We start from the raw sequence: 9,856 nt of genomic DNA, 5'->3' as shown, positions 1-9,856 counted from the left end.
CTTAAAATACTCCTATGGTGAAAGAAATAAAAAATGTGTTACAATGTTCCAAGTATAGAACAAGGGCACCGGATTAGGATGTTCATAGGGAAATATTTCAATTTAACATAATCACAGTCACTGTAACAACTCTTCAAGGCAGAAAGTGCTGTCTCAGAAGATCAGTTACTGTCCCTGCTTGAGATGAGCTGGGCAGCTGTTGGCAGGAAGGTGGTAGAAATAGGTTCACTAACTGAAAGGGTATTTAGAGTAATTCATGTTTTTCAAAACTATGTGTCTATAATTTTAGGGTTTGGATAAGAGGATGGAGGACACACATCACTAAGTTATGTGATATTACTACTAAAGATGGGATGTAAAGTGGTCCTAAAGTTTTTGAGATATAGAAACAAGGTAGAATAAAAGTGTAGTTTGAGGTAACCATAGTAGGTAACTAGATTATATAGCTCTATTTTTAATATTTAAAGAGTTAAGGATTCAAATGTTGAATACTCTATCTAGCTGTGTAACCCTGGACAAGTATCATAAATACTAAAAGTTATTTGTGCAATAGACATAGAAAATTGTGCATACTTTTTTAGGTTTCATGTGAATATAAAAGGAAATAATATAAAGTACTATGTAGCATGGCTGACATTTAGCAATGCATTACTATTTATTATTTTTTATTATTAAAATTTGGGTCTGTATGGCTGAGCTCACACTATAGACTTTAATGTGTATAGATTTATTATGAATTATACACTTTTTTCTGGAAAGAGTAGACAGGCTTAGTCTTGTTTCAAACTTTCAATTCTCCTGAAATTATTAAAGACTGATAACAAAACACTTTGCCACTGTAGGCAAGAGAATGTCTTTCTTCTGAGCTAGTCTAATTGTAATTGCCACATGTACTTCTGGCCGTTTTCATTCTTTCTTTTTTTTTGTCTTTTTTTGGCCATGCTTGCGGGATCTTAGCTCCCCGACCAAGGATTGAAGCCCGGGCCACCGCAGTGAAAGCACCAAGTCCTAACCAATGGACCACCAGGGAACTTCCCAGTTTCTTTCTTCTCATTACTGTTTCACAGTCAGTATCTTCTAATGTATTTAATAAGTGTTCATTTAAGCACCTAGCGTTTATCAATTTATTTTCACAGAAGTAAGCTTATTTTGTAAAATGCTGGATGTCTGCCATGTTTATTATCTAAACATGTAAAGATTTTTCTATATATCTATTAAAGACAGAGTATGATGGTTTGGCATTCTCATTTAGCTGCTGGGTTCTGCAAGCTTTTTTTTTTTAAATAACCTATGAACTCAGCGTGTTGCTGTGATGAGAAGACCTCTGTTCTACTCCCATGATATTAACAGTCACTTTTGATGATGTCTAAGCTGGGATCATCAATGTGCACAAGATGAACCACATATCTTTGATAATGCATTCTGAAACATTTTGACTGAGTACGGTTGTTGATGAAAGACCTTAACACTTGTTAACACTTGAGGGCTCCACATCTATCATGTTGCAGGCTACGTCAAGCACCAACATTAGGTATTTCTCTCAACATTCACATTCATGCAGTCATTGTCTATGGAGGGATTTAAACCACACATTTCTACTTGATTGCTAATATCTGGGGACAAATGTGCTTGGTTTTCTGACATTAATATATTGTATCGTACTATAGTCCTTTGTTCTATCAACTTTATCAGGAAGTAGTTAAAATTGGTCAGAAATAAATTGCCGCCCCTGAAAGAAATGTGGGGTGTAACGAAAAATCAAATCTTCAGTAAGTATATAAATAGATGAACAGATTATTTTGAGTAGAATGTCTTTCCACTTAATAAATATAGTGGACAGGGGAAAGAATTTCTTGTTCCAACAGATTATGATGAAGTTAAAACAAAATGCTTTTTGTGAAAGTGCTTTGCAAAATAAATGATTTATGAATGTTTTTGTTATAGCCAACAGTAACACCACCATCTCAGCATCACCTTTGATTAATCTTTTAGATGTTACATAATACGTTTCAGATTTCAGGATATAATTTTCTCCATTCTTTAAATTCTTAAAGTAAGGCTGAGAGCTCACTAGTAGAATTTGCCAATTTGAACTATCTCTACAAACTATTCACCTGAATCTCCTGATTTTAATACTGTAAGAATATTAAAGTGATAACCTAGAATTTTCTCATCTATTTTAGACCTTTCCAGCTTCAAGAGCAATGAAAACAATATTTCATAGAGCTGTCTTTTTCTAGACAATTAAAAACCTGGCTTCTCATAATGACTTAGTGGACAGCAAAATATAGCCTTAAATTTGTCACCTAATTAGTTTACAGTTGCTAAAAAAATAACTGACATTGGACTGACTATACAAATAATTGTTTTCCCACATACTTTAGCCATTCTTCTGATAATAATATGTATTTCTATTGTTTTATTCAACCATGTCATTATATATTTTGCTCATTTCTTCTCCCCATTACTCCTATTCAAGCTATATTGTACAACTTTCACTTACAAATGTATTGAGTATCCTTCAAAAAGTGCTTTGTGACCATCTTTAAAACCTTTACCATAGATGCAAGTCAACAAATTGACACTAGAAATTTTAGATTCCATGAGAAATGGATCCACACCTACTGAAATGTATCATATACATCTAATTTACTTCTAATAAAAGTAGTTTTATTATGAATTTTTGTCACTTCTGCTTCCTCCTTTGTTAATTAAATACCAAATAAAAGTTTTTTCTAACATCATATCAAGGCATTACCTTTTACTTGTTAGGATTGCTTACTCAGTTTGTTTCACTAAAACTTGAAAAGGGAATCAAACTGTAAATGTGTAACTGTACTGGTATGAAATCAAAGCATTAGACCTTCTCTATAAAGTGCACAAGAATAATTTGGGGTCATTTCTCCAGAAAATGTTAATAACAATTTTCTTTATTGGCTGGAAAATAATGGCTTCCCCAGTTCATCATCACAACACTCTCTATAAAGATCGATGTGGACACCGGTATTTAATTGTAATAACAAAATTTCAATGACTGTCATGACTGGAAAGTTCTCCATCACTTTTTATGAATTTATCAAATTCACTGATTTGGGTGTCATGGGAACAGTGTCCAGGTACTGGATTTGGTCATGGGATAAAAGAAACACCATAGGCTTTGATCTTGTCTAAACTTGGTTGGTGATGTTAGATAGTCATCTACTCTTCTTGAACCTCAGATATCTTCACTACAAAAACATGGGAATAATCCTATCTGCTCTATCTATTTTGTGAGTATTATGAACAATCAGTAAAGCACAGAGAGTCTTCAATATTAGACAGCAATGAGAAGCTTGTATCTCTACACATACAAATATGGTTTGGAAGCAAAGAAAATATTTTTTTATAATTTAATTGTTTGAAGCACTTTTAGATCACTTGTTTAAAAAGGCTATGAAGGAGATACTAAAATTATAAAATGAAATATCAATGTAAGGCATTTTGGAAAATATAAACCTCTACAGGAATGTGAACGGTTATTGTCATTTGTATTTTATACCCATTTATTACTTTTTACATATGCACAATTCAGACATAGAATACAAGAAATTTGATTTTTTCTTTTTCCAGTAAAAACATAAGAGAATTTCAGTGTTATAGCATAAACTACTACTCTTTAATGCTCAAGTAATATATCATAGTAGTTGTGTTGCTATAATTCACCACTTGTGTGTATTTCAAAGGAACCCTATTACTGTTCAACTCCTAGTAGTTTTACTGTGCTTTGTTAAAAAATTCAAGGGCTAAAGAATAAACAGACAGAGTATAGATGAGGCATCTTGACCAAGCAGTGTAAGGAAACACACTGTTTATTTGGTTCAGTTGCCACAGTCCATCATTGTTATAACCACTAAATCCAATCATGTTTTAAAGTATTTTATGCTCCAGTATCAAGCAGCACTTACTACACACCATGCACTGTTTTCATCTATGACTGATGACAATAGCTAGGGAAAAAGCCTTTTTCAGGAGTATAAAAAATGGCTTTACATGAAACTGATGTATTATATTGGAAACAGATCTAATAGGCCAAGGAGACATGACAAATAATGCCCAGGGATCTAGCCGATCCCATTTGTTTTCAGTGAATTCTTGATTCTCATGTGCGTATTTTGGACTTCCTGAAACAATGACATTTTAAAAGGAAATAGAACAGAGTCATAATCAAATCTTACAATGTTCTTGGTGTCAGTAGAGCTCAGCTTGCTTACAGGGGGAGTTAGCTCAGCAATTTGGACTTCTGGTGGGATATTCATGTCTTTGTCATCCCTTGCCTGTGACTGGTTGTTGCTTATTTGATTTTACCTCCTTAAGAGAAAATGAGAATGTGGTTGGAGCAGTGCCTGGCTATGTTTAAACTCTTAATGAACTATAATACACCACTCCATGTATGAAATTTGATGAAAATTAATTCTCCCACCATATCCTCACAATATTGACATCAACAGAAATAGAGCAATTATTCCAAAGACAGTGATTTTCTTATTAATATTGCACTGCTCAACTAAAGTGGGAATATAAAAGTGAAGACTGGATTTGAATTCCTAAACATTTAGAAGCCATGAACCTTGAATATAGTCAGAAATGTTTTTACTAGGTGAACTAAAATCAATCTCTCAATTTGATGCACAGTAGGGATGAAGGTCAACACTGAACAACCCAGAGTTGAGGTTTTGAAATATATGCTTTTAAGAAACTAATTGGTTTCTTGCATGTCCCTTTCTAAGTATGCACTCACAGTAGCTTATGGATTGATTTGAGGACATTCCCACTGTGCTGGGACCCTACGAGTCCTCCCTGACCCTCAAAGCAGGTCTATAACTTGGAGTAACTGTGTTTGAGCCATACTTTCAGAAGTTCCTAATCTCTTGTTTTCGTTACCATTGAGCACTTTAGAAGTGAGAGTCATCTCTCAAACAATAAGTAAATTTAAATAGTTGAGGCTGAAAATATGCTATTTATTGCATCAAGTGAAGTTTGTTCAGGCATTCATGTCCTTTACATGACTTTATAGAGATTCTTTATTCCATCCACCCCCACTAGACACCCTTGAAGGAACATCTTACCTACCTTTTTTTCACAGTGGCATCACCTGTCCCTATATTACTGTGTGGCACAGGGTGAGAGCTAGATAAACTTTGTTGAATAAGAGAATAAATGAATAAACTCCATTCTCAATCATGCTTTATATCTTGTACTCCTCTGTCTTCTTTTATTTCCTCAAAATCTGACTTCAAAAATTTTTATAAACAAATGTTTTCAATTTAGTGTAAAGATGTTTTAACTGTTAAGATTGTGTCAACTTGATGTTAACACTGCATCAGCTCTCCCAAGGATATTTGCTCTTTCACATTTTTCTATCAATGAAAGAACTTAAGAAACTGCCACCCACATGCAAGAGAATAATATTTGTTAGCTGGTAGGTGGGTGCCTTTTGTGTAGTTGTTGCATTTAACTACATGTTTTAATACTTACAGAATGCATTAGAAAGTGGATTATTAGAAATCAAAAATAATTAAGGAAAGAGGAAAATTAAAATTCTCCAAAGATATGATATACAAGAATATTTGCAAGTGTATCTTCTGAGCAATTTTACATATGATAAATGACTTCTTTAAATTATAATTACTATGGCAAAAAATTGACAAGCCATGAATTTTTATAAACCAAATTTTCAAATGGCTCTGAAAATACTTTTCATTTTTTAGAAATAAAAATCACATTTAATTTCAATTTTGGGAGAAAATCTGATGCTTAATTAAGCAATATACTTATTGCTCATAGTATATTTTTTATAATTTATTATTCTTGGTGCTACTCCAATGTGACAACAGATCTATGAAGGATAATTTTATCTGTATTTTTCTTAGAAATCAGAGCATTTAAGAATTTTAGTTTCTTTAGTTTAGTTTCTGTATCAAGGAAGTGTTATCTAGTTTAGATTACTTCCATTAAATAAAATTTAAAGACTATGATTTATTGCCTTTGTAAGACATCAGAACTGAATTTAAAGATGAAATTTAATAACACTGCCTAGTTCCTTCTTTTACAGGAAGTTGAATCTGATATTAGTCCTTTGAGTAAATTTGTTTTAAAACTCACATCCTCTTGACAGGTAATTTTTTTTTTCTCATTGGTCTTTTGGGAATATATAAAGGTCAAAGCAACACTGGTATATTTAAACAGACAACCAGCCACAGAAAATATAAAATGAATCATCAATATAGAACATGAATATTTTTATTATGGATTAATGTTTACTTCAAGCTGGAATTCAGGAGACAAACCAATTGCTTTCAAGTAATGAACAGCACTGTTCTCACCTCTTATCAGGGATAACTCAGTGCTTTCTAGGTAACATGAGACTGCCTATTTTCTAACGTTTAATCCCTCTTAGTCCATTGGATTAAATTATTGAGCTCTCATTTTTGGTTAAATCAGTGGCTATCAGAAACAATAAATTACTGGGGAGACAGGAAAACAAAAAAGCAAGAAGAGAGACATTAAAAGGTAATAGATAAAAGTACTTAGAAAAAATCTTGATTGTCAGTCATTCTTGGGTATTTTAACATATTGCCTGGAGAGCCAGCCACTTAGAGGTGGAAATTTGTTATTTTCGCCCTTTCTATCCTCTGTAAAAATATTAGTTTTTCAGATAACATCATTAACTTTTTTTCCTCTTTTCAACTTTTGTTCCAGGGTCTTATTTTATGTCACGTTTCTTGCTGCAAATACATTTACTCTTACGCCTCCTGACAGCCTGAATTGCAGCATGCAGCTGGCACGGTGACCTCTGCAGCTGGAATGGGAATTGATTGGCAGGCGGCCTGTGTGTCTAACCCAGGAGAAGTGTCTTCACACACACACACATACACACTCCACACACACTGCCTCCTCCCCATGACCACACACACACACACATCCATACACACTTAGTGACTTCAGTTGGCACCAACTTTGGGGAGTCTCGTGGAGGCTTTCACCACCAGGGTCTTCCAGCTGTCCAGCTGTTGAGTCACTTTGGAGCATCACACGAAGCAGGAGTTCACCAGCAGTTGTGTAGTCTGGCAGCCTAGGCAATGTACCTAGGAGGCCCAGGGGAGGTGATGCGGGTAGTTGACGCATGAGGATTACTTACTCTAACTTTCTAGTGGACCCGTAACCACAGCTCTTGTTGGTTTTTCTGGTCATACTTTTGCTTTGAATTCATTTCTTCCTTTTTGCTATTGATCGCAGCTCCTCTTTAAATATAAAGTTTCTAAATCACTTAATGTGACAGATCCCTTCTGGTGCTATATCTCAAGGCCTTTTGAATTTGCAGTTAAAGTAGCAACCAAAAATAAATAAATAAAATAAAATAAAATAAAAAGCTAGTTAAAATTCCGAACCAGTGATGCATTCATTGCTCAGATATGTTCCATAAGCTTTCAACCTCTTCTCATCATACAGACACATTTTAAGGCATTCAGAGTAGTGTTTTCTTTCCCTTGTATTAGAATTTCTTCATCCCTGTTCATATACACCTGGTTTCTGCAAGGGAATTTGGATTTCCAGAGATAAGCAGATTCAAAGCACATATGCATTTGTGCTTATTTTCCTGAATCTCTTCTCTCATATTTAGAATTTTTGGAGATTATCCCTTTATGTTGGCCCCTTCAAGTGGAATATTTTCCCTGTGAATAATGAACTGAAAAGTTCTACATATGCTCCTATTGTTTTCAAGATTGGAACAATTTTCAATTGATTTAATAAATATGGATACCATCCCTTTATACTCTGAGTCATAATTATGTACATGAATGATAGCTGCAAACTTCTATTTATACGCTATTCTTGAATGATTTAAAGGTGTATATCTATACTTATTTTCTTTTTAAAATGTACAGGCACAATAAATTTACATAGTTAAGTAAAAATGGATAAATATAGTGAACTTTTAAAATCCTGTGTTTAAAAATGTCATCACAATTTTATTGATCTGAGTTACTTTGAGAGTGAACATCTCGAGGAGGGACAGGTGGGAAGAGACGGGACATTAGAGTTTGGGGCTTGAAGAATTTTTCTCTAACAACAACAACAAAAAGCTTTTAATTATTGATTTTGAGAGCCAAAAAAATGTGAATAAAAATGCAACTGAGCAGCTACAAACAGACAGATGGGGTCTGGGAAAAGGCAAAGCTGCCAACCATTTGAGGAGAAAACGATGACAGAATCTAGTGCATGTTTTTAGCACAAAGGTGAGAGACAAGCTCTGTGACATATGTTATGCAATGTCTCGTAGACACTAAAAATGACATGGACGACACAGAAGATGAACTGAGATCTTTTTGTTTCCTCTACTGTCAGAATCACTGTAGAAACAAGAAAATGGTGTAAGGAGAAATAGCAAAAAAAAGAAAGATCTTGAAATGTTTAAGATATTTTCAAGATTACATTGGAAAGCTAAATAAGTTCTTGCTCGTACATAAGAAAGTAATTCTGAAAGTAATCTGCAGAGGAGAGCTTTGAGCTCCCAGGTGAATCCTGAGCTGTGCACTTAATCTTTACTACCGTAAAATATTGCTTATCCATGTCACTGTGTAAGTTAATGGGGAATGAATGTAATAGGAGAGCAATTTGTACAAACAAAGATAGAATGTCAAACTCCCTTGATTGAGAGGCTTATATCACTGTACAGTAGCTGTAAAAAAGCCTGATCAAATAGTAACCAGATAAGATGTTGCCATGGAAATACCCTGCTAATGAAGGCGTATTGGAAATGAAGACATATACAATGAATTCTTTAAAATCTTGAAAAATGAAAACACACTGAAAATGGTAAATACACTCATGTGTATACATGTACATATACAAATATGTGTACATATATACACATGTATATATGTGTGTGCATATATACATATATGTATTGTAATATTTATATAATGCATATAATATATACATTAGTGAAAAAGTCAAACTAATTTGCTCCTTGGTTTTATAAAAAATTTACATTTGTATGAGAAGGACTTAAGGAATTGTTCAGATGCTATAATGTGGGTCTCTGGCCCTAGAAGGAGAAACTGAAGAATATAAATCAGGCAATTATTGAGATCTGGAACAAAGAAATTTACATAAAAGCCTAACAAACCAGCCAGCCCTCATAATGGAGAGGATGGAGAAAAGAGGTATTGAAGATGAGATTTCTTTCTGGTCCCCCTTAGCACAGTCACAATTTATCACACGGTAATAGTGAGTTAAAAAACAGATCCTCTAGTCAGGGGAAAAGGTTATTTTCACATTATTATCCATGTTCGGGCAGGAAGACGATAGGAATAGGGGTGCATGTTACCCATAGGAAAGAAATACTTAGAGGATTAAGCTAAAATGAGCTAAGAAATGCAAAGACAGAAACAGTCAGGGGGTGAATGACATATACACTACAGCAAGTTTTATCAGATTTGTTTATGAGATCACATATGATTTTCCCTAAAAGCATGGGTAGGACTATTTCAGAGTCCTGTGAATGGTTTCCTAACTCTGAACACTGATATGAATTCTGCCTTCTGTATGATACATATATGATTTCAAAGTTTCCAATAACATTAGGTAATGATTGATAATCATCCAATGTTTCAGGATACTAAATCTAAACTATGTATACCATGTGGGACCAATATCAGAAGGTCATCATGGAAGCCCGATCAATCGTCATTTTGGACTGAGAGAGGAAGAAAAAGAGTGAAGGGCTAAAATCTTTCCACCATGTATTTGAATGGGACAAAAATACCCAGAGGAGCCCACTAGCTGGGCCATGCACTGTATCCCCATGAGTTTC

Source organism: Pseudorca crassidens, chromosome 12, assembly GCF_039906515.1.
Source record: "Pseudorca crassidens isolate mPseCra1 chromosome 12, mPseCra1.hap1, whole genome shotgun sequence".
Taxonomy (NCBI): Eukaryota; Metazoa; Chordata; class Mammalia; order Artiodactyla; family Delphinidae; genus Pseudorca; species Pseudorca crassidens.
This window is presented reverse-complemented; position numbering follows the sequence as displayed.